Source organism: Tursiops truncatus, chromosome 19 (assembly GCF_011762595.2).
Source record: "Tursiops truncatus isolate mTurTru1 chromosome 19, mTurTru1.mat.Y, whole genome shotgun sequence".
In the NCBI taxonomy this organism is placed as follows: domain Eukaryota; kingdom Metazoa; phylum Chordata; class Mammalia; order Artiodactyla; family Delphinidae; genus Tursiops; species Tursiops truncatus.
The window spans coordinates 14,283,523-14,303,675 of NC_047052.1; the positions used below are offsets into that span (position 1 = coordinate 14,283,523).

General features: G+C 47.7%; 1 pseudogene; it reads left to right on the forward strand.

Annotated features, from left to right (window-relative positions):
* The first annotated feature begins 613 nt into the window (after window positions 1-613).
* Window positions 614-20,153, forward strand: part of LOC141277240 (protein enabled homolog pseudogene) — a 28,445-nt pseudogene continuing 8,905 nt past the window's right edge.

Below are 20,153 nucleotides of genomic sequence, written 5' to 3' on the forward strand. Positions count from 1 at the left end.
GATAGCATCTTCTTTGGCTGTTAGGAAGGCTGCATCAATTCAGGTGTAATCTGCCCTTTCCAATTTTATTTTGACTCTTTGATTTGACGAGGGTGTTGTAATGCGAAGTTTTGTGTTAAAATAGAGAACACATTTAAGTCTTTGGAGGGAGTAGTGGCTCCCTTTCTCCACTTCTCAGCTCCTGGTCCCTGCGGAGAGGATCTGTGGACCCTCCAGCTGGGCAGTGCTGTCCCCACAATGACGTCCCTTCTTGAGTTGGGGATTTGCTCCCTGTGTTGCGCTTGGGGCAGGTCAGCTCTGGGAGGTGGCTCCTCCCACACCCTCGCAGGAGTGGGAGTTTCACATCCAATCACGGCGCAGGAGTGGTTCGGCAAGTGCCGGGGGACTGGCAGACGGGCGGAGCTGCAGCCGGAAACTCTCCGAAGTCAGCTGTCGTGGTGAGTACCGCCTGCCTGTCTCAGTTCAGAGGCTCGAGATGGGGCGGTGGTGAAGGGTGGTCCGCGCTCCCCTCGGGTCCAGACTCCTCCTTCCTTCCTGGGACCCAGGGGCTGGAGGGGCAGCAGGAGAGCATGGAGGGCGGCGTGGGGGGTGGGGGCCGGGGGGAAGCGTCCGCTCGCAGGCTCCGGTGTTCCCAGCGTAGAGGATAGGAGACCCGCTGGGTCAGAGCCACTGAGCCGGCAGGAGCCCCTGGACAGTGGCTCACAGGGGGCGTTGACAAGCCCGCTGTCTGCTGGGCCGCTAACCTAGTTGGTAGGACAGGTCTGGGTCAGGCAGGAACTTGTTGTCTGAGGCCTCCTTTCCTGTCCTTATGCTGCGGGGACAGGGCCATCCAATCTGGGCAGGTGGGTGTGGGTGAGCATCTGGGGAGCCCGCTGAACGTTCAGGGGGTCTGATGAGTACTTGATTGGCCCAGTGAGCATCTTGGGAGCCCGCTGAGTGTTTGGGGAGACTGGTGAACATTTGGGGGGCCCAGTGAGTGTGCAGGAGGCCTGGTGACCATTCGGGGAGACTGCTGAGTGTTCGAGGGCCCGCAGAGTATTCTGGGGGCCTGGAGATTGGGGAGCCCACTGAGCATTCAGGGGCCTGGTGAGCATTCAGGGGCCTGGTGAGCATTTGGGGGGCCTGGCGAGCATTTGGAGAGCCCGCTGAGCATTCCGGGGTCCTAGTGAGCATTTGGGGAGCCCACTGAGCACTTGGGGAGCCTGGTGAGCATTCATTCAGGGGGCTGGTGAGCATTTGGGGGGGCCTGGCGAGCACTTGGGGAGCCCGCTGAGCATTCCGGGGGGACTGGTGAGCATTTGGGGGGCCCGCTGAGCATTCCGGGGGGCCTGGTGAGCATTTGGGGAGCCCGCTGAGCGTCCGGGGGCCCAGGTGAGGAGGACGATGGGAACTCCAGTGGGTTTGCCATCAGTGAGCACGCCCATCCGTTCCTTTACCTGAGAGCTATTTCCTGAGTGTCTACTCTGTGCCAGCCACCACCTGCAGGTAAGCGTGGTCACAGAAGGAGCCTTCCTGCCATGGTCACAGGTTGGCGGCTCAGATGTCTCACCTGGCCATCCAGGAGGGTCAGCGGGACTGGGCCCTTAGCTCATCTCGCACCCGCTGCATTTTGTGAAAGTGTCTTCCTTGTGCCCACCTGAGTCCCGTGTTGACTGAGGAGGCAAAGGGTGGAGTGGATCCAGCTGAGGAAGTGCTGGGTGGGGAAGGCATCGGGGTGTGCGGGGGGCACCTGGCCTACTCCCAGGGGTGCTGTCCCAGGGCTCGAGGTTGGGGCTGCACCTGGGGAGTGGGGATCGCCTGGCCGGTTCTGGATTGCGCTGCTGCTGAGCACACCTGAATCTGTACTTGGAAACCAGAGAGCTGGGGTCTGCGGTCGAGGGAGCGGGTGGGTAACTCACACTTGTGCACCTGGGAGGAGGTGAGTGCCTGGCAGGTGCAGGATTGGTGTCCACGGGGATGGGACGATTTTCTTCCCACCGTGGACAAACCCATGACCTTCTCAGGCGGGGGCAAATGGGAGGATGAGGGACTTGTTACAAAGTGACCCAGATTCTGATGAAACTGGGGGATGTGGGACAGGAAGGAACATGACACTCAGTGCTCAAGTGACCTGAATTATGGGGACATGGGGACAGGAGTTGGTAAGCCACCCTGAGTGTCGTGTGACTTGTGTTTGGGGAGAGGTCTCCTCTGTGATGGGGATGCAGACACACACCTACAGGTGTCCCCACAGTGGTGACACAGACACACTAACAGGTGCCCTACATTATGGGGGACATACATCCACAGGCGCCTCTGCACCACCCACGCCTGGGGCCTGCAATAAGTGTTTTGCTTTATGTCATCCTTGCAGTCCTTTAGGCCTATAAAATAAAATCAAGTCTGGGTTAGAAAGGAGACTTTCATTTCAAAAGAATTATTGCGAGGAGGAAGGGGGACTATAACAAGGGGATGAGAGTGTGGTAGTAGGGGGAGGGACTATTACAACAGAGGGGGACCATTGTAGAGAGGGCCTATTACAATAGAGGCAGCACTATTTCTGTAGAGAGGGAACTCTTACCATAGAGGGGGGACTATTACAGTAGAGGACGACTGTTGCTGTTGAGAGGGAGCTATTATAGTACAGGCGAGACTGTTAAAATAGAGGGAGGTCTATCACTGTAGAGGGGGGACTATGATAATAGAGCAGCATTGTAACTAGAGGGGGGACTGTTACTAGAGTGGAGTCTATAACAATAGAGGAGCACTGTTACTGTAGAGGGGGGATATAACAATAGGGGAGGACTATTGCTGTAGAGGGGGGACTATGACTACAGAGAGAATTCCTGACAAGGTCTGGAAGCATCTGGAGAGTTGGGGCAAAGGCGGTTTCTCCGTGGAGAGGAGTAAATAAACACAAGTATAAAGGCCCAGGCGAGGGGTTGGCACAAAAGGTGGCCTGACGGCACGTGGATCAAGGGCCCCGACTCAGGAGGTGCCCTGAGCAGGGCTTCTGACCCGGCGGCTGCAGTTTGGGCCAGGGAGGAGGGGGACGCGTGGGTCACCAAGATCTGTGAGATCTTGTTCTCACAGATCCTGGGAAGGAGCGGGTCAGCTCCTGGCTGATGAGCCCGGGGAGGGACTGGGTCTGTGTGGCCTGGTCAGGAAAGGGGGGCTCCTGAGTCTCAGCAGAGTCTTTGTGGGGAGGGGTCTTTTCAGGAAGCCATTTCCCAGACACAGAGGGTGAGGGGATTTCTGGACCTTTAGGTCACCTTCAACATTGTCGAAAGGCAATGGGCTGTGACAGGAGGAAGGGGACATCCAGACCCTGGGTTGTGACAGGAGGAAGGGGACATTCAGACCCTGGGCTGTGACGGGAGGGGACACTCAGACCCTGGGCTGTGACAGGTGGAGGGACACTCAGACCTGAGCTGTGACAGGAGGGAGGGGACATTCCACAAACCATTTGCTCTGGACCCAGCATGAAACCATAGTGTGATGTGCATCACAGGTGGCGTCGGGGCAGACCCACTGAGAGGCTGCGGAGGCAGAAGAGTCTCACCCTTCGTGCAGCTGTCCCAGATAAACAATCACTGTTGTCTTGATAATGGAGGCGGTTTTGTGTTTGGAGCCAGGCCCCACTGGACTCGGGCCTCTCCTCCCAGGAGCAGGGAGACGGGGTTTCCTCCTCCATCACATTTCAGACACACGCCCATGTCTGCAGGAAACATTCTGAGCTGTGGTAGTGTCAGAGGTGTGTTCTGCCTTTAAAAGATGTGCACACGCCTCAAAGAGAGAAGGAATTCCCACACTTTCTAAAGTGAATGTCCTACAAAAGCAGAAGAAGGGCGTCTTCCTTTATTCTCCAGGGAAATTAAGCCCCCTGGTTTGGATTTGGATTTGCTGTACACTGCCTACTGTGCGTCCCGGGTGGGCTGTGTAGGAACCGAGTTCCTCAGCCTTCTTTGCAAGTTCATCTGCACTGTGGCTGGTTGTTTTTTGTTCTGTCTCAATGTAGATGAGGCCCCAGGAATTATTTCACTCGGTTGAGGATTAAAATTGCAAAGCAGTGTGCGAGTACTGTAGTGGAACAATTACCACCACCGTCCCTGCTTCTGGAACAGCTGCCACTAATATTAGTCACAGGCACATCATCAGGTGTGTGTACCTGAGGATGTGGAGCAGGTGGGCGGGCCTAGGGGAGGTACGAGGTAGGTACAGGGAAGGGGTGATCTTTCCATTTTCAAGGGCACGTTTTTGATGGATTTTCCTGGAGCAACACTGTATCCTATAAATAGAAATGTCTGTGTGCTTCTGTGGTACAGGGGTCATCTTAAAAGGTGGGGGTTCTTGTGACTGTACCTGGGAGTGACATTTGTTCGTTTACTCAACATATTCATGTTTGGGGTCAAGGAGCGTGTGTGAGGGCCTGCAATGCAGGTGTTGGGTGAGCTCCTGTTGGGAGTGACTCTGGAATTTCTCTCGGGGAGGGGCTGGGGTCCCTGTGAACGCCCTGCTGGGTTACCACCAGTTCCTTCCTTCCTTCATTCTTTTCTTCACTCAGGCATGAGTGAGGCTGAGGTCTGCTGGGGTGACCCTTTCTCCTGTGGTGACAGTGCCCAGACGCAGACATCCTGAAGCAACAGCATCCTTGTCTGGTTCTCAAGTGAGGGTGTCTGGCTTCACCACGGCCATAATCACGGACCTGCTGGTCGGACACAATGTTTTCCTCCTCTTCCGTCTCGTAGGAGCTCTGCCCACTGCTCTTGCTGACATCTGAATGTGCAAAGTGGCCGTGTTTATTCCAGTTTGGCAAGTTGTGGAATTGAGGTGAAAATCTGGAAAATCCATACCCCTGGACACCTAGGTTTTGGGTGTGAGTCCAGCCAATGTTTCAGGGTCTGAGTTCTGCCAGGGGGTGGTGACAGGGTCATACGCAAGGATGTACTGGCCAATGGTCAGGACCCTGCTCTCCAGGGAAAGAAGAGCCAGCATGCCTGCACAGTTTATGATCTAAGATGATGTGAAGGACAGTGGTACACAGATAACAAAGATGATGCTGTGCTGATATCATGTGATAACAGCACACAAGCCTGATTCTCAAGGGCTCCCCCAAAAGGTGCATATATGGGCCCATACGTTTATTAGCTAAATTGATACCCAGGATGTAGCAAACAATTAACAAAAAATACTAGTGGACAGGACTTTGGTGTAAATTCCAGAGAGACCAGGGCTTCACGGGATGCTTTTGTGGATTTTTGCCTGGCTCCTGTTCCCCCACCACCCGTGCTCCCCTAGTCGACACACGAGAGCAGTTCTGGTATTGCTTGGAATTTTCTTGTAATTAAGGAGTAAGACTACGAAGTCCACGTGTGTAGAACCTCACTCCTTCCTCCATGACGTCAGCAGCCTCTGCTGAATCGCGTCCTGGGTTTCGGATGCAGAAGAGTGTTCTTTCGGTCTTTGCAATGCAACACCACAGACACACCCCTGCACATCCGGTCTGCAGGAGTCACACTTCTCCCATCACTTTCTAAGTCTAGACCATCAACAAAACAATCACCCAAGGCTGGGTGGTGGCATCTGCCGTTTCTGTGGTGTAGATATTCCCACGGTGGCCAGTTTTGAGTTTCCGATGTGATGTTCGTGAACGCGCAGCCGGGAAGAACCCCAGAGAGAGTTTCCACCGCACACACTCTGGGTGGGAGAGGGTAAGAGTGAGCAGAGATGGTAGTAAATGCAGTACGATAACCAGTGAGGTCTACAGTAATGGTAGTGAGTTTTGAGAATTCGCTGCCTTTATTCTGAATATAGTTTTCAGTGTAAGGCCGTAAGTTAACTGCTAACGCTGGCTGTGCTTAACAGTGGCTCACGCCATTTCTGAAGTTTCCAAGATGGCTTTCACGATGGATGGCAGCCCGCTCCAGCGCCCACTCCCCTTCCAGGTTCAGTGCCTGGAACCCAGATGTTAAACTGAGAAAAGGCAGACTAACAAGAGGGGAAAAAAGATGGAATGTGTGGGAGTTTATAAGGCAGTATTCCTCAAAGAGGCAGTGAGAATTGGGGGCTGAAATACCGTCCTGGGCTGGACAGAGGGAAGGGGTTGGTGGGGCGGGGATAAGCCGTGGGAAGTCAGTCCGGAAAGCCCGGTGAACAAGAGGGTTAGTGGGGCTTGTGATGCAGATTCAAGTCGGTGCCTTTTTTTTTTTTTTTTGCTGGTGAGAGTTGTTGCGCAGCCTCCTCTTCCAGGTGTGGGAGAAGAGGAGGTCCCTACAGTGGGCATTTCCTTTATAAATGTGAATTTCCTTTATGGAAGGAATGCTGTGCCCTGTTCTCAGAGCGTTTCCTGAGTCTGCTGGTTCTCAGTGGCCTTCTATTCAGAATAATCCTTATGCCAAACATGCACATTTGGGTTGGTGAGTCCTGGTTCCTTTCATTTGAAACTCAGTGGTTCTCCCTTAAAAGCAAACTGGGGAAGTCCCAGGAGTCACCTGAGCCCCTCGGTCTGGGATCATTGCGACCTGGCCCAACTTGGATAGGATCCACAAGGGCTTGGATTCCAGCCAGTACTCCAGTTGGCTGTGAAGGGGGCCCACTGGGGTGCGTGGTTGGGAGGGGCGCAGACCCACCCTTGTTCTCCTAAGGACAGCAGAGGTGTGTCTCCCTACACTGAGGCTGACCACACTCCTAATTGGGGTCCCTATGATGCAGCCGTCCCACACTACAGAGCCCTGAGTGTGGGGTTTTGGGGTCTGAGCCCTTGCCCTGATCCGCCAGCATTTCAGAAACCTGCGTGGGCGATGTGTGGGCCATTGTAGCTGGAGGGCACTGGGATGGAATCACCCCCGGGTGTGCTGCATGGCAGAGTCCAGCTCCAGCCACCTGGACACTTGGTGCTGGAATGTCACCCCCCCAGGTGGCCTGGGGTCCCGGGTTCTCACCTCAGGGGACATTTATGAGACAGGGTGTGACTGAGGGAGCCATGGGACAGGCTGCGAGAGAAGATGGAGATGGGTGCTAGTTGAGTATCTCATAGGTGGGGAGAGGGTTGGTGTCTGTTGCTGCTGAGGCAGAACAAGAACAAAGGGGGGGTTGGCTGTTGGTGTATTTGACGCGGTATAGGGGATGAAAAATTTTTCCTCCACTCTCTTAGGTTCTGTCCCAGGGACCTGCAAATTAAACTGACAACAGATTAACAGGAGCAAAAGATTTATTATGTCTGTGTACAGAGCCCTGCACAGAAAAGAAGTGGAGATGCAAAGAGACAGACTTAAGGACTTATGCGCCATGTTAACACAGGGTGATAAGTTTTTGGAGAAGTGACAAGACAAAGGAAAACAGGTTTCAATTTCTAGGGACAGGAAGTTGTGGGAAGGTAAGTAAGTGGGGGAAAATAAGAGAGGACAGAGCTGACTTAGTGAGGTTTGTTATGCAGACTGAAGTCAGTACCATCTCAGATGATAAGATTGTTTCTTCCCTTCCTGGGACAGGAGAGGGAGGGGGACATCCTCGCAGAGGGATCAGGCAGATGGAGGAGGGCAGAGTTTTTCTTTTTGCAGCTTCTCAATCACCTCAACTCCAAATAACCCTTATGCCAAAGTGACATATTTGGGGTGGCAAATTCTGAACCCCCTCAGCTGTATAAAGAGTTTATAACAGCTGGATGTGGTACCGGCGGATGGACCTCCTCTAGACTAGAGGGAAAACTTCCCTACCAGAGGAGAGGGTCCAGAATGTTGGGGTGATGGCCAGCATGCTTCGTGGTTATTGTGCGCCTCAGTTCTGAGTGCCTCACATGCTTTAGCTCACAGAATCCACCCTGTGACCCTGTGAGATGGGGCACTATAACCAATCCCATTTTACAGGTGAGAAACCGAGGCCCGGATGGTGGGGTAACTGGTCCAAGGGTGGCTCGTTGGTGGTGGAGCTCAGGTGCAAACCCAGCTCTTCACCGCTCTCCATAGAGGATGGTGTCCGTGTTTCCTGGGGCTGCCGTAACAAACACCACAGACCAGGTGGTTAAACAACAGACATTCATTGTCTCCCAGGTTCTGGGGGCTGAAGCTCCGTGTTCAAGGTGTTGGCAGGGTTGGTTTGTCCTGTCGTCTCCCTCTTTGGCGTGTTCTAGAGCTTTCCCTGCATCTGCTGGTTCTTGGTGGCCTTTAGCTCAAAGTAATCCACATGCCAAAGAGGCACATTGTGGAGTGGTGTGTTCTGGTACCCTCATTTCTGCGCTGACTGAGCAGGATTCTTGCTGAGACCGGGCTGTGCAGGCCCCGCAAGGATGGGGCCAAGGTGGAGGCCACGGACAGGGTCTGGGTGAGATATGGTCCAGGAGAGTCTTGGTCACCTCGGGTGGTCCTGGGCATGTGCCTGGTGTCTCTGTGTCCTGATATCCTCTTCCTATAAGGACACCTGTCATATGGGAGCCTGTTACCTTAGAGTGAAGGGGGATTGTGTCTGCCCACCCCAGCGCCACCCATGGAGAGAGACAGCCACATCCTGACCCCAGGGCCTCAGGACATGACCTTATTTGGAAGTAGGGCCTGGTGCTGTAAGTAGTTAAGACAAGGGCATTGGGGTGGCCCTCGTCCTGTGTGACTGCGTCCTTATAAGATGAGGGGAGGTAACAGACACAGAGGAGAAGCCACGTGAAGGTGAAGGCAGAGATGGGAGAGATGCAGCCACAGGTCTACGGATGCCTGGAGTCCCCAGAAGCTGGAAGAGGCAGGAAGGACCCTCCCCTGCAGCCTCAGCACGTTGCAAGTAGACAGTTGCAGTGGGTGGGCCTGAACTGAAGGCAGTGCTGTGGCTCTTAACTGTTCTGTGTTCCCCACATGGTGCCCTGAGGACAGCTCTCACAGGACACTGACCAGCAAGTTGGTTTCACATGAGAGTGCAGGGCTGGTCCTCTAAGCATGCAGGCCTGTCTCACCCTTCCTCCTGGGTTCCGGTCACACAGGATGACTGTGCACCGTGTGGGGCTGGGCTTTCAGCTCCTGCACAGGACCCCTGGGTGTCGGTTAAAAATGCAGGTTATGGCCCAAGAATGACAGGAGGTGAATTTCTCATCAGCCCTATACAGTGTGGGCAGGGAGTCACAATAAATTATAGAGTTAAAAGTCAGGGGGCGGGGGCGGGGAGTATTAACTCAGCCATGAAAAGGAGTGAGGCGCTGACATCGGCTGCAACATGGATGAACCTTGAAAACATGATGCTCAGAGAAAGAAGCCAGACACAAAAGGACAATTTATTAATTCCACTAACATGAGACATCCAGAACAGGTAAACCCATAGCGACAGAAAGTGGATTAGTTCTGCGCTCAGATGGCTTCTGTGCTCCAGCCTCTCCCTGTGTTCGCCCTTCAGATCAGCCCTGGTGCACGAAGCAGCCTGGCTGGGTGCTGTAGGAGCCGTCCCCCCCCCCCCGGCACATGCTGCCGGGAAGCAGGACCTGTGCGCGGTGCTCTCAGCTGCCCTGAGCGTGCTCCCCCGATTTGGCCCGCGGGATGCACTGTCCTTCCTGGGCTTCCATTGAGGCCGCCTCCTGTTGGGGGCCTGGGATGCTGGAATCAGGCCACTTCTTGGACAGGGCTGCACTGCAAGAAGTTTCAGGGTTAGCCCGGGATCCTGACCATCACGTGGCCAGAGAAATTGGTAACGTTTTTGTTTTGCACGTTGAAATGTTCAATGTCAGAAAGATTTTGTTTAGTTTCCTGATGTGGGTAAAGTGTGCGAGCCCAATGTTGATTTATTCTCCCAGAAATGTACATCCTGGTTCCCGCACGAGGGTGAGCCCCTGTCCAGAGATGAGAGACCCCACATGTGTGACGTGTGCCTCCTGGGAGAGCAGCCCTAAGCTAGTTTAAACCTGATCAAGTTCTGTCTGCACGGTAGGGTTAGACAGCTCCATGTCCTGTCTACACTGAGTACGTTTAGACCTGACCATGTGCTGTCTACAATGAGAATATTTAGACCTGACCGTGTTGTTTGTGCACAAGGACGTGGGGACCTGGCCTGGCCTCTGTCCTGGGAGCCTCAGGGGGACATGGAGACCTGGCCTGGCCTCAGTACTGAGAAGCTCCATGCCTCTGTCCGAATGTCAGTGCTCAGACGTCTGGGGTCTGGAGCTGAGGTGGGCTTGTCTGGGTGACAGCGCTCTGCTCTGAGTGTGGTTACATGGCCCTCCCAAAGGAGCCATGGTAAGGGCCTTAGTCCTTACCCCTGCAAGGTTCACCTTCCTTGTGGCTGGTGGAGACTCCTCAGGTGGGCTACCTCATGATTATTCCAATTCACCAGCACACGCAGAGCGAGTAGGAAGGCAGGTTTACCTGGTGAATTGATTGCCGGGCACATGGATCTAGGTGTAAGGCCAATCGGCAGCAGGTGAGATGTGTCTCTGTAATCTCCTTCTGGTCAACCATCTCTGCTCAGCAGAGTCCAGACCTGCCCCCTGTCTTTCAGCCCTGCCGTCCTGTGAGTTTTCTCAACACCCCAGCAAATCAGGAGAGGACCAAGCCTGCCAGAACCAAGGTAGTGTGTTCAACTGCAGCACAAAAAAGTTAAAAACAAAAGCGAAAACAGGAGGGGACTGACTTCTCTGGGGCAAGTGTTAGGAGAGGAGACAGACCCTACACTTCTTTCTCTGGTCCCAGGGACCTGGCTTGTTCCCACGTTGGGGGCTCATGCAGCACAGCCATGGTATCCTGACCAGGGGGATGTGTGACCCTAGTTGCGGTGTCTGGGGATTGTGTGGGGCTCACCCCATCCGTGTGGGTCAGGCTCATGTGCAGACCCCATGTCTGCTCTTTGCCTGCAGTGTGTCTTGTCCCCTCTGAGATTTCCAACATCCGAATTGAGGGTGTTGCCCTGATTAACCTGTGGTCCCTTTCCTTCTCTTAACCTTGTCATGTTCATATGAGGACAGGCACCTTTGAGCAGGGTGGTCCTCCTGCTGAGGGACAACCCTTGGTGGTATCATGTTAATATCATAGCAGATCATATGTCTTATCTATGGGGTCGCTGCTGTCTGGGTTCCCGTGGACAGAGCTCAGGTAACACAGACTGGCCCCCCCTAAGAATGGTCCTCCACATGCCATGTGCCTGAGGTGGGGGACAGTGCTTTGACCTTGCACATTTGTAACAAAGGGGTCAGATTGGAGTCTCAGTTAACCAGACATTTTAAATTTTTAAATGAAATAAAACACACATCACACACCATTTACCATCATCATCATTTTAAGTGCATGTTTCTGACGCATCAGGTACATTCACCTTGTTGTGGAGCCATTACCACCATCTCTAGAAAATTCCACGACCGTGAAAGTCTCACTCCATCCCCTCCCGAAGCCCTGCTGCCAACGACCACTTAGGTCCATGAGTTGTCGACTCTTGGGCCCCTATTTGAGTGGAATCCTGCAGTGTTTGCCCATCGAAGCTCTGCTTGTTTGCATCTGAATACCCTATATTTAGGGAGAGGGCGTGTGAGGAAGAGGCTGTAGGAGGGACAGGGTGTGCGGGGCACAGATGAGCCAGAACCTGACCAGCCGCTTCTGGGGCCCTCTGCTCCCGTGTCTTGGGCTGTTCGTCATCTGCATCATTGCTGTCCACGCTGGCAGCCCTGGGGCACTGATGTCTGAGTGAGTGAGACTCCTCTGGTGCCCCGCCTTCCACCTGCTCTTTCTGCTGGTTGGGGAGAGGGCTGCTAGCTGGGTGGTCTCTGCTCCTGCAGCAGGAAGGACCCTGCAGGGGGGACCCACAGAGTGTGGAATGCGATCCCTGGAGCTTGGGGGGCGGGCCACAGCGTGAGGGCCGTGACAAATGCTCAGGCTGCCACATCACTGACAGAATGTTCCCAAGACCCCACTCAGGAGGGAGTGTTGGGTGGCCCGGGACCCCAGAGACCCCCTTCCTGTCCTGGAGCTCAGAGAGCACATCCCCTGTGGGCTTTGGATTCACCCCGTGGCTCACGCCATCTCCCTCTGTCCTGTCTTTGAATGAAGGAAAATGATTTCTCCTATTAGTGTCCACATTACAGGTCTAGTCCTGTCGATATTATGGTTCTTTAATTTAGGTGTCCTGGAATAGCATCTGTTTTTAGGCCTAAAGAAGAAACAGCTCATGAGTATAAAACATTTTCAGATGAAACTAATATTCAATGACTATGCTACTTCGTTGTTGAATTAGTCATAATTCTCCTGGTTTTAGATCTAATGTGGGGATTATAGAGGAGTAAAAATTTAAATCTTCATAATCTGTGTGTTCATAGCTTCAGTATCATTGATGACCCACAGTTTTTACGTTTAGGGAAGGGTTACTGATTTCATGTATCATGTAAAAGATTTGTAATGAGGATAGGGCAATTAAGATTCGAATGATGGCCGGTACATGGTCCAAATTGTCTCTACTTGTGCATCTATTGTGTGTACATGAGTAAGTTTAGTTGTCAGTATTAATGAAATAATACAGAGGGCTAGAGAACTTATTTTAAAAGTGATTATTAATGTATGATCATGAAAATGTAAAAGGTTTTCCATAATAGGTGATGTTGCATCTAGAAAGCCTGGCTGAAATGGATTTGCCATCGTGTTATACAGTATTTTTGTCTATGATTCAACTTTGACAAAGTTACTAATTTTTTGCTATTATCTCACTTATTAATAAAGACATAATAGTTATGGTGTTGGCTTGAAACTGGTTGAGGATTCAGTTCCTTCTTTTCTTATTTTAAATTTACATAGGTATGATCTTCAAGTATAGAATATGGTAGAGGGCATTCATGTAACCATTCTGGGTTAGTAGTCGTTAGTTCCTCTTCTGAAACTTCTCATTTAGATGCAAATACATCTCAAAATTTGAAGATTATTAGCATTACTGCTGTTAATGAGATGAATGAGTGAAATATTTCTTGTGTGTGCTTGAGGGTAGCTGGAGTAAAGTCGTGGCATCCCTGAAAAGCCAAGAAAGTGCTGCAGGGGAAAAAAGAATCATATTTTCTACTACAAATAAAATTGTGAAGTGAATTTTTGCTCATGTTAAGTGTATAACCTGAGGTTATTGGAAATCAGTGCACAAAGCCTCCGATAATAGTGAAGACTGCTCCCATTCACATTACATACTGGAATGTGCTACTGCATAGTCTGTATTGTGGAAGACAGTGTCCTGGGATGAACTGGCTAAGATGATTCCTGTTAAACCACCTACTGTAAAAAGAAAAATAAAGCATAAGTCTCATTTTGCTATACTATATCATAATCTCTATGAAGAGTTGTTAATCAGCCAGTTTTACTGCTAAAGGAATAGCAATAGTTATGGTAGCTGATGTAAAGCATGCTCAAGGGTCAACATCTATTCCTACGGTAAACATATGATGGGCCCACAAGATAAATCCTAAAAAGCCAGTGGACATGGCTCATACTATTCCCATATATTCCCACATATCTGTCCCAAATAGTATGTCACGATATGTGAGATTATTCTGAACCCTGGTAGGATAAGAATATAGACTTCAGGGTGACCACAGAATCAAAATAGCCGTTGGTGTAGGATTGGGTCTCCTCCTGTAGGGTAAAAGAAAGCAGTGTTTAGATTTTGATCTGTTAACAGTATGGTAATTCCAGCTGCTAGAACTGAGAGTGATATAGTAATATGGCTATAACTAGGGCAGATCGAATAATGGTGTTTAATATTGGGATAATGGCTGGTGGTTTATATTAAAGACGGCAGTAATAAAAGTAACAGCACCAAGAATTGAGGAAACATCTACTAAATGTAAGGAGAAAATGGTGAGGTGGACAGAGGCTCCTGCATGGGCCAGACTGCCAGCTAGGGCTGAATATATGGTTCCACCGGTACCAGAACCAGCTTCTACTATTGATGATATGAGTAGGAGTAAGACTGATGGGGGAAGTAGTCTAAAGTTTATATTATTTATTCGGGGAAATGCTAAATTGAGTGCCCCAGTTATTACGGAGAGAAGCCAGTTTCTGAACCTTCCAATCATAATAGGTATAACTATAAAGAAAATTATGACAAATGCATGTTCCGACGACATTATGGATTTGGTCAGCTCCCAGCAGCACTCTGTTGGCCTAGCTCAGCACGGATTAATGGACTTAAAGTGGTGCCTACTATTTCAGTTCAAGCACCAAATAATAAAGTCCTGATATCTTTGTGATTTGTTGAAAATAATCAGCGGTTTGTGAACATAGGTAAAAAAGGCTGAGCAAGTGTTAGACTGTAAATCTAAAGACAGAGGTTATGCCCTCTTTTTGTCAAGCCCTGGGGTGAATCAACAAATTGAACTGCAGATTCAAAGATGCAGACGTTGAGAATGGATTTGAGGACACGGTGGGGTGGGGAAGGGGAGGCTGGGATGTAGTGAGAGAGTGGCATGGACATATATACTACCAAATGTAAAACAGCTAGCTAGTGGGAAGCAGCCGCATAGCATAGGGAGATCAGCTCGGTGCTTTGTGACCACCTAAAGGGGTGGGAGGGAGGCTCAAGAGGGAGGAGATGGGGACATATGTATATGTATAGCTGATTCGCTTTGTTATACAGCAGAAACTAATACACCATTGTAAAGCAATTATACTCCAATAAAGATGTATTAAAAAAATTTATTTTAGGGGCTTCCCTGGTGGCGCAGTGGTTGAGAGTCCACCTGCTGATGCAGGGGACATGGGTTCGTGCCCCGGTCTGGGAGGATACCACGTGCCGCGGAGCGGCTGGGCCCGTGAGCCACGGCCGCTGAGCTTGCGCGTCTGGAGCCTGTGCTCCGCAACGGTAGAGGCCACAGCAGTGAGAGGCCCACGTACCGCAAAAAAAAAAAAAAAAAAAAAAAAAAATTCAATTAAAAAAAAAAAGAAGCAGCTTCAGCTCTGCTGGCTCTTCTTCTACCTCTTTTTTTCTTGATGGTGGGAGAAGTAGATTCAAGCCAGCTGACTAGAGAATTTACCTGTTAACTAAAATTTTGTGGGGTGGAAGCCCAGCAATGTAGTAAGGATTTAGCTTGAAGTGTTTGATTTGCATTCAATTGATGTAGGATAGAGTCTTGCAATCCTTATTTTCAGGAATTGAGTAAATTGTACTTGCTTAGGGTTTTGAAAGCTCTTGGTCTATACTAGCCTAAATTCCTAGTCCAGCGCTGATAGAATGGGTATTAAGGGTGGTAATAGTGTGGATATTGAGGATTAGTAATGATAGGAAGGTTATTCGTTTTGTATGTTTGAATTGTCATTTTATTTTTAAGTTATTTATTGAAGGGAGTATAGTTAGTAACATGGAGTATGTTAGCCGAAAGTAGAAATACCTGTTGAGTAGTACTCTGATGGCTGTTAGTGTTGGCAGAATGATGTGATTGTTTTTTGTTTTCTCTTGGATAATTACTCATTTGGGTAAAAACCCTGATGGGGTGGGAGACCTCCCAGTGATAATATGATGGTAATGATAAGGATTGTGTTGAAAGGTGTTTTGTTTAATGTGTGTGATAATGACAGTGTTGCAGTACCTGAGCTGGGCATAAATAGTAAGAAGATAGCGTTATTCTGCACCGATAAAAGAAATTTTCACATATTGAGGTACGGGGAAGTAATTCTGGCTTATACATGATTTAACTCAAATTTTATGCTAACTTAAAAATAGCCAGTTTGTGGGCTATCAAACATACATTGTTCACCTGCTTTAATTTTTAAAGAAAAGGGCACACTGACCAGAAGTAAAGAATGTCCACGTTAAAAATAAAGATTAAATGCTTCCCTTCCTGGGATGCCAATTCTGGTAAGACCCTTCAATGATAAGACTCTTTCCCAGGTGTCAAGGCCATACTGACTTGTGTACATGTGTAGTTTTCTTTTTCGTTTTTATTTATTTATTTTTGAAATCTTGAAGGAATGTATCCCTGGCTTTAATGTTCTTTGTTCTGACAAGATATAAAACTGTACTGAAAACCATGCTTCTCTGAAGCAGTTCCTCAGAGTTACCTGAGACGTTGTCTTCTGGGATCTATAGTCCTCAGTTTGGCTCTTTTATAAAACAAAACTCTTTTCTATTCCTATTGTAGATTGTTTATTGATTATTTTCACTGAAATTACTTATAGTCGGCAGGATATCAGAAAAACCTGCCTGAGGTCACCTGGATCTACTTTGGACCGGTGCTCGGGAGACCAAGCCTGGGCCCTTTGAGCCCCTCTGGCTTCAAAGTACCCTTCAGGTGCTTTGGTGAGTTCTTCCTCATTATCTGGATCTCCTTGTACTAAGTGACAGTTTGACTTTTATTTGAGCTGTTATCTTAAGACTTGGAGTCTTAAGGGGATACTGGTATATTTCCTAGGTGAAGAGGTCCTAGGGGTAAGTTTCCAGGGAGAGGACCTGGGGGAATTTCTAAGCAGGAAAGCCTGGAAGAAATTTTGGAGTGAACTGTGTTGGCTGACTTTTTAAAAAAATGGCTTAAAATTGGACATTTAAATTTAATTTTAGATGTGTACTTTATAATAGAATGAACCTAGAAGAAAGCGGGAAATTGCGCTTGTAAAACCTACCAGCTCCCAGGCAGGCATCCACCCACTGACACTCTAGCTGGCTTCGACAATTGGTATGGAGCTAATACTTAACAAGTACTTACCTAATCCAAAAATGGCCAGGATGGAACTTTTTTGACATTCAAAACTGATTTTTGTGTGCACAATTAAAGAAAGCTGGCTTGATACAACATCTTTTCAAAATTCTGACTCTAAGAATAAAAGTACTCCTAGGAGAAAACTTGTAATTATGACTCTTATCATGTCCTTGAAGTGCTAACGCATACCACATTGTTTGAGACTACAGCCTTGGCTCAATTAGTGGAATGTAAAACTGAAGGGAATAAAAAGGCTTTTTAAACCTCAGGCAGGAAAACTATGAGATATCTGTGTCTATCTGGATGTGTGTATGTCTGTATGTATGTTACAAGTATGTTTCTACTTCCAGATGATATCATCAAAATGAGTTGATAGGGCTTCCCTGGTGGTGCAGTGGTTGAGAGTCCGCCTGCTGATGCAGGGGACACGGGTTCGTGCCCCGGTCCGGGGAGATGCCACATGCCGCGGAGCGGCTAGGCCCGTGAGCCATGGCCGCTGAGCCTGCGCGTCCGGAGCCTGTGCTCCGCGACGGGAGAGGCCACAACAGTGAGAGGCCCGCGTACCGGGGGAAAAAAAAAAAGAATTCATAAAAGAGCTCTATTTAATTGACTTAAAAATACGCATTTACAAATCAGATATTTCTAATTGTAACAAAAAGCTAACCCAAATTTTTAGAGGAGCATGCGATCTAGGATTAATCTTCAGTACATGAAAATAAGTTTAAGTTGTTGACTTGATTAATACAAACATGCCTTTAGGGTCGTCAGTGTGAAGTATAATACTTTTATTTGGTACCTAGGTTTCCTAAAAGTCAATAAGCTCATGCTACCTCTGTTACAAAATTTGTCAACAAGAAAATTAACTTAGTATGGTGGTATTTTCATAAGTAATAAAATTGAGATAAATGGGATAAAAGCTTTTAGGTGAACTCTTTAAAAATGATTATGCTTTATGGTATGTATACCTAAAAAGAGTTTCTCCAGATTTTGGGTAACCTGAAACTTTGGAGTTGTGCTAAATTAAATTAAATGATGGGAATTCACTAACTATCCAGATCATTTCCAATTAAGATAAAAATACTAAAACATTAATTGCTCAGCATGTCTAAATTTACCTACTTTGTCTTATCAGAGAAAAACTAAAGATGTTTGGGTTTATTGGACACATGTCTTATACCACATTGAGAAAAGAAATCATGCTATGAGAAAATGTATGTTTCTAAAGGTTGTTGAAATATGTTGATAAGCTTGCCAATCAGGAAACGCTGGTATAACAGTTCACAATGTACTGTTTCTTGGTTTTTGTTAGGGATTAAGGTTTTCAAGGGTTAAATATTGTAATTAAAGTTAGTAGAAATAATAAGGTAAACATTTGAGTATTCAAGGGAAAAAAAGATGTGTGTTTTCAGTAAAAGGAGGATTGAAAATGGATTTAGTTAATGGAAAATGAAGTGATACTGTCCTGAAGTGTCTCAAAGAGGGAGATATTCAACTAATTATGCTTATTTGGTCTATTATATTACATGGGAAGCATTGTCAACATTAAGCCTTCTTTATGTCTATAAGTATATAGTGTAAATGTTCCAGAAATTATATGAAATTCCTGAAAATCTTCCTGACATAGAATGTTTCTTTGTCATCAAAATCGAGGCTCACACTAAAGGGACTGAACCCCCGAGTATTAGGGAGATGCTCTGCTCTTTCATGCAAAGGCAACAACACAGCTGATGGCACTTGTAGGTGAAGTCCATTCTGTGTCTACAAAAAATTAACACCTCATTGTCAGGCTTTTGCCATCCTGATGTCCTTATAACACGACAACAGTCTGCTTCTAAATCAGAGAAATTAAGATGGGTCAACAATAGCTGTGAATTAAACAGTCTGGGATATGGGAAACCAAGACGGCTGCTTGGCTTTTCCTGGCTTCCTGGCAAACCCCATTTCTATTTGATGGGTTAAGGCCTTCCCTGGCTGCAAGGCTGATGCCCTCACAATGACAAAGAAACTGTTGGAAAATGTGTTTCCCACTTGGGGTATACTTTCCACAATCTCCAGCAAACAAGGCACCCACTTCACGTGACAAATCATATAAGCCTTAACAAAAACCTCAAAAACTTTTAAAAAATGTCCTCAATCATCAGGCAAGGTCACCAAAACTAATGGGAAAACTGGACTCAAGCAGAACAAAAATTAATTATATGGGATTGAATGAGCTTGTAAATATGATTATAATTTTTATGATTTTTTGTCTGAAATATTACTGGCTTTTCATCTTTGTTTTCCAGATATAAGGAAACCTTTCCCCTTAAGCAAAGTATGACTTACAGCAATTTGGTAAATTATTCCTTTGTGAGCAGAACTGAAGCATTTATCTTTTCTCTCTACCTGATTCCTCAATGTAGAATCTCTTAGGTTCCTCACAGCCTCTCCAGGTGAAAAAGGAAGTCCACTTCCTGGCAGAAATGAGAACCTCAAGATATTTTGGAACATAGTTAGAGAGGAATCCACCTAAATCTGTAGGTATTGCAGGTAGAATCTAATGGCATGGCTTTCCTGGCTTTGAGAGGCCTTTTAAAAGTTCAATTTGAGATCCCTTAAGAAAAGTTGCAATAAAGCCAAATTTCAAAGGGCCTATATGATCAGTTACACTTATGTAAGTAACCAGGGTAAGTGTATAGAAACCAGATTTATTCTTCAAATAAATTAGTCTTAATTTGACTATGTTTGGTCAAAATGAAGATAATTTATATAGAAAAATTAAGTTTCAATGATATACCTTCGTGGATATTGAGGTTTTATATGTACTGAGGTGTTGTACTTACTGCCTACATCCGAGATGCCACTTTGTTATGTCACATTATTGTAAAGTTTAATTGAATTATTAAAAGGATATCCAAGCTTGCTTCTGAAGCCGATCACAGTGTTCTATCTTTGGATGAAGATCAGATGCTCCATGACCTGCACCTAGGAGATTGGGCATACTGGAAAAGATCATTTAAAGGACTATCTCAAACCTAAAAGGAAGGATCCTTATCAGGTACTCTTAACTGGCTCATGCACAGTAAAACTGAAGGGAATTAACTCTCCAATTTTTATTTCTCACTTAAAAAGGGCCTCTGCATCAGACTGGTCTGTAGAGGGGACTGCTGACCTCAAGCTCACCTTAAAACAACCATCAAGCCAGGACGAGAAGACGATGACAACAGTGGACAGCTGACCCAAGAATCCGGGCCAAGCCTGTAAGACCCATCCTACTAGTTCGATTGAACTGTTATTTGAATGTTTGTCTCCCTATCAAAACTGAAAGTTACTCTTCTACTTCTAGCTGTACTTTTGCCTCAATATTGAAGATGGAAAGAAAATTCTTTAGTAAAGTTGTCACAAAGCATAGCTACTGGGATAGGCCCCTCATAATACCTGTCGCTGACTTTTCAGATGTTGCTAATGTTACCGCTCACCCAGACCAACCTCTCTCTGACCTAATCTTTCAGGTTTAAATTCTTCAACGTATTAATATGGCCATTCCTTGTCTGATACTATCTTCAGTCCCTAGAGA